We start from the raw sequence: 6,000 nt of genomic DNA on the forward strand, positions 1-6,000 counted from the left end.
GTGGGAACAACCCCACAGATTGTTGAAGTATTAAAGAGAAACATGCCAGCCAAATGAGCCAATGTAAAACTGCACATGACTTTTTATGGATCCCACACAAATGTGTCTACCTGGTTTTAGAGCCCTTTATTGAGGGAGTGAGGGAGTTGCCAGGTCTTAATTATGTAAATCCTGTATGGGTGTGATTAGAGTAGCAGGTAATCCCGCAAGAATGTATTGGTTATAGGGAAATCCTGGGGTTAGAAGAAACAGTGAAGACTATGACCAGCTTAGTGGATCTAGAGAATGAGGCATAGACAGTGGTAGGGTTAGATGCCCTTCTGCAGGTTATATAGCATTAGAAGATAGTGAGGCTGTTTAGTGTGAGCAGCCAAGGCTTTAAAGGAGACATATCCTATAAAAATTATGAATGTACCAGAGAATTATACTCCTCTAGATATAGAAGGATTGTGCTTAAAAAGTTGTGTTCCAGACTGATTTATTGAAAAATTCCACAAAAACCCCACTAGCCCCTCCCATCTGTTCCACTTCCTGCCGGCTGAATTCTCTGGATGAGCTGGGGAGCCGGCGTCCCTCCGTACACTGCACTGTAGGATAGGAACCAATCAGCAGCTAGGCTGACCTGATAGGGAACTGAAGCCTGTCTGTGCTTGTGTGACTGCAGGGCTGTGATTGGCTCTCCCCCTCCTACTGTGCTTCTGGCAGGGACCGTTAGGACACGCCCACCCCTCATTTGAAACACAGACAGGGACCTGAGAGGATCTATAGGGAGCTCCAATAAAGGGGCCATTGTTACAGATAGGGTTAATGTTTAGCCCAAAGGGAAACCAGGTTTTCTTACTTATCCAATATGTCTCCTTTAATAAGGAGTAGCAGTGGGGTCAAAACTCAACACAGAGACCATCTGGGTGTAGCACTGCAGGTTCCCTGGTGTATTGGGCAATTTGAATGATAGAAAAGTTGGTTTTAATTCAGCTAATTACCAAAGAGCTATTAACCATAAAGCCATGGCTTTATTCCCTCCATTCCCTGCCTATTAAGAAACTTAATAATCCGTGTTGCCCTAGCTTTTCATTCTTCTGTGGATTGTGCCCTGTTCCAATGTTCTGGCCAGTACAAGTTCCCTTTGGGTCTGTTTCCATTGTGGATTTGTCTGATTTTGACTAATGTCCTTTTTTTTGACACTCTGTCTGTGGTCTTAATGTCTAATACTTTTTATTACAATAGGATTCCCTAGGATCTACTATCCCAAGCCAGAAGTTACTTCTTGAGACACAATGTTAGCAGAGACTCTCACTCATGTTTGTCAAAGACTTATACCAAAGCCTACTTATTTGTATCTTATCAATACTGGAAGGAAGGAAGGGGTGTTGCAATTATCAGGACAATAATTGTTCTCCTAAATAGAAGTGGAGGTAGGTTCAGCAGAGCAAGACACAACCTCGATCTTTAAAGCAGGTGAGTAGAAGCAGAGATGAAGACAAGACAAGCTAACATAGAGATGGAAAGGGGTATTGTAGCTAGAGTAAAAGGAATCCAAAATTATGTATATATAATATGTAAATAATAAAAAAATGACACAAGTTGGTTGATGAGAATATGGAAAAAGCAGAAATTTTGAACTCTTATTTTCCGTCCGTCTATAAAAATGAGGAGCCAGCTAATCAAGGCTTTCCTTTTAATAGACACAATTCTAGTAATATAACTACTGACGCATGGGTCACTTGGGAGGAAATTCAAAAGAGACTTGAACATGTAAAGGTAAACAAAGGCCCAGGACCGGATGGTATTCGTTCCAGGGTATGCTTAGTGCTGTGATTGCCAAACCTCTTCACATAATTTTTCAGGATTCGTTGAGGTCTGGCATGGTGCTGAGAGACTGGCGAATTGCTCTTTTTTTATTCAAAAAGGGATCCTGTTCTTAGCCTGAAAACTATAGGCCTGTAAGCTTGACATCAGCTTTTGGAAGAGGTAATAAGAGATAAGGTAATTCAATACATTGCTAATCACAATACTATTAGTTTGTGCCAGCATGGTTTTATGCATAACAGATCTTGCCAGACTAATTTAGTTGCCTTTTATGAGAAAGTGAGCAGGAACCTCATCCTGGGATGGCAGTTGATGTCATCTACTTGGATTTTGCTAAAACATTTGATACATTACCTCACAGAAAGTTAATGATAACATTGAGGAATATTGGCCTAGAACATAATATTTGTAATTGGATAGAGAACTGGCTGAAGGATAGATTAGTGGTGGTAAATGGAACATTTTCTAATTGGGCCAGTGTTGTCAGTGGAGTACCGCAGGAGTCAGACTTGGTCCTTTGCTTTTTAACTTGTATATTAATGACCTGGAGGTGGGCATAGAAAGTACTGCTTCTATTTTTGCTGATGATACTAAATTGTGCAAAAGTATAAGTTCCATGCAGGATGCTGCCGATTTGCAGAGCGATTTGACAAAACTGGAAAACTGGGCAGCAAACTGGAAAATGAGGTTCAATGTGGACAAGTGCAAAGTTATGCACTTTGGTAGAAATAATATAAACGCAAGTTATACACTAAATGGTGGTTTGTTGGGGGTATCCTTAATGGAGAAGGATCTGGGGGTTTTTGTAGATAACAAGTTGTCTAATTCCAGGCAATGTCATTCTGTGGCTACTAAAGCAAATAAAGTGCTGTCTTGTATAAAAAAGGGCATTGACTCAAGGGATGTCTTTTTAGGTCTCTGGAAAGGCATTACCTTGAGTATGCGGTGCAATTTTAGGCTCCAGTCCTTAAGAAGGATATTAATGAACTGGAGAGAGTGCAGAGACTGCAACTAAACTGGTAAAGGGGATGGAAGATTTAAACTATGAGGTTAGACTATCAAGGTTGGAATTGTTTTCTCTGGAAAAAAGGCTCTTGCAAGAGGACATTAGACATTAGAAGGGATTATAGGCAGATAGGGGATGTTCTTTTTTCCCATAAAAACGCACCAGCGCACCAGAGGCCCCCCCTTTAGATTAGAGGAACGGAGCTTCCATTTGAAGCAGCGTAGGTGGTTTTTCACGGTGCCTATAAGAGCAGCCTGGATCTTGAACAAGCATAGTATCCAAGGCTATTGTGGTACTAAAATCTACAATTAGTATTGATGTTGGTATATATAGTTTATGTATGTGAGTTATAGATAGGTCAGTATGGGTCTGTATGTGAGTATATAGATCGGTCAGTATGGGTTTGTATGTGAGTGTATAGATAGGTCATATGGGTCTGTATGAGTGGATAGATAGGTCATATGGGTCTGTATGAGTGGATAGATAGGTCAGTATGGGTCTGTATGTGAGTGGATAGATAGGTCAGTATGGGTCTGTATGTGAGTGGATAGATAGGTCAGTATGGGTCTGTATGTGAGTGTATAGATAGGTCAGTATGGGTCTGTATGTGAGTGTATAGATAGGGCAGTATGGGTCTGTATGTGAGTGGATAGATAGGTCAGTATGGGTCTGTATGTGAGTGGATAGATAGGTCAGTATGGGTCTGTATGTGAGTGTATAGATAGGTCAGTATGGGTCTGTATGTGAGTGGATAGATAGGTCGGTATGGGTCTGTATGTGAGTGTATAAATAGGTCAGTATGGGTCTGTATGTAAGTGTATAAATAGGTCAGTATGGGTCTGTATGTGAGTGTATAGATAGGTCAGTATGGGTCTGTGTGTGAGTGGATAGATAGGTCAGTTTGGGTCTGTATGTGAGTGTATAGATAGGTCAGTATGGGTCTGTATGTGAGTGGATAGATAGGTCAGTTTGGGTCTGTATGTGAGTGTATAGATAGGTCAGTATGGGTCTGTATGTAAGTGTATAGATAGGTCAGTATGGGTCTGTATGTGAGTGGATAGATAGGTCAGTATGGGTCTGTATGTGATTGTATAGATAGGTCAGTATGGGTCTGTATGTAAGTGTATAGATAGGTCAGTATGGGTCTGTATGTGAGTGGATAGATAGGTCAGTATGGGTCTGTATGTGATTGTATAGATAGGTCAGTATGGGTCTGTATGTAAGTGTATAGATAGGTCAGTATGGGTCTGTATGTGAGTGGATAGATAGGTCAGTGTGGGTCTGTATGTGAGTGTATAGATAGGTCAGTATGGGTCTGTATGTGAGTATATAGATAGGTCCGTATGGGTCTGTATGTGAGTGTATAGATAGGTCAGTATAGGTTGTGTGTGCTGGGTTTACTGGGAAGGGTTGAACTTGATGCACTCTGGTCTTTTTTCAACTCAATGTAACTATGTAACTATATTCTTACAGTGCCACCATTACATTGTAACATACATAGTAACATAGTAAGTTGGGTTGAAAAAAGACATACGTCCATCCCGTTCAACCATAATGCCTATATATAACCTGCCTAACTACTAGTTGATCCAGAGGAAGGCAAAAAACCCAATCTGAAGCCTCTCTAATTTGCCGCAGAGGGGAAAAAATTCCTTCCTGACTCCAAGATGGCAATCGGACCAGTCCCTGGATCAACTTGTACTAAGAGCTATCTCCCATAACCCTGTATTCCCTCACTTGCTAAGAATCCATCCAGCCCCTTCTTAAAGCTATATAATGTATCAGCCAGCACGACTGATTCAGGGAGGGAATTCCACAACTTCACAGCTCTCACAGTAAACAATCCTTTCCGAATATTTAAACGGAACCTCCCTTCTTCTGCCCTCGTGTCCGTTGGACACCTACTGGTAAATAAAGCATTAGAAAGGTTATTATATGATCACCTTATATATTTATACATAGTTATCATGTCACCTCTTAAGCGCAGCCTTGGGGAGAAAAATCGGGTTCAACATTTCCAAATCCTGTTACAAGTGTATAACGAAAAAGCCAAAACAAACCCCCAGTAAACCATCTACAGTTTAACTGAATAAGGGAGCAGATTTAAATTCCTCCTACACCTCAAATAGCGTTTTGATAAGGTAACAAGGTTATAGCGCCTCTGTAAAAAATGCAACTGCTCCAGATGAAATTTACAGAAAATGGTTCTCTTCAGAGATGTGTTGAATGTTTTATATTGGGTCCTAAATCAAAATAATTGATGAGTTTGATTTCTGGATAATGGTTTCCCAGCAACTGGATATTGTGTTTTAACATCTGTTTGCAACAAAACATTTTTTTGAGCTGGTCCCATGTCCAAAGAATTTCCCAGCAGCCCTCCCTTTTCCTTGAATGAGGAAGCCTTAAAGGGAGAATACCACTAAAATATGTTGGTCTGATATAAAAGGATGTGTTTCAGCTTTATATTTAGAGGGGAATAGAGGCATATTCAGGAGAATTAAGGTGTAACCAAGTAGGGCATTGTATCATATGGTATCATATTTCCTATATAGGAATCCAGGGGCCAATGCATAGGGGGAGGCCTACTGGTGCCTATGTAGCTACCGGATTGTTGTATGTGCAGAAGTGACCCCAAACCACAGCTGACAAACCATACATTCTGAAAACTCCATTCACTGCCTGCTTTATAGATTACTGGCTGGAGCAGACCTTATGCCAGGCAAGGCAGAATATGTTCCTGGCACTATTCCCCCATAGTAGGACAACTCCCTGCTACTTTGTTATTTACAGGAAGTATATAACTAACAGCAAAAAAGAAAATGCCATTTTTGTCTTATTAACTGTTTGTTTTCCAAGTTATTCTTTCTGCGCTGTTGCCAGTATGTTTTGCTTTATAAGAAATCATTGCCAGGTGTACCTTCAAGACTGACACAGGTATCACCCCTGGTGATAATCCCTTAACTGGCCCTCACAAAGTGCCAAACCTGAACCTCTAAAACATACGGGAAGGTTAATTGACTCCTGATAAAACTGACCGGCATTTAAATGTGATGGGCTAATATCAGATGCGTAATTTGGCGGACTCTTGCCAGAAATACCGCCATACGCCTCCTACCTGTGCCTGCACCCGAATGAATGGAATATACTTGGGTGCAGGCACATGTAGCCGATATCTGCAAAACAAC

This window comes from Xenopus tropicalis, chromosome 9 (assembly GCF_000004195.4).
Source record: "Xenopus tropicalis strain Nigerian chromosome 9, UCB_Xtro_10.0, whole genome shotgun sequence".
NCBI lineage: Eukaryota > Metazoa > Chordata > Amphibia > Anura > Pipidae > Xenopus > Xenopus tropicalis.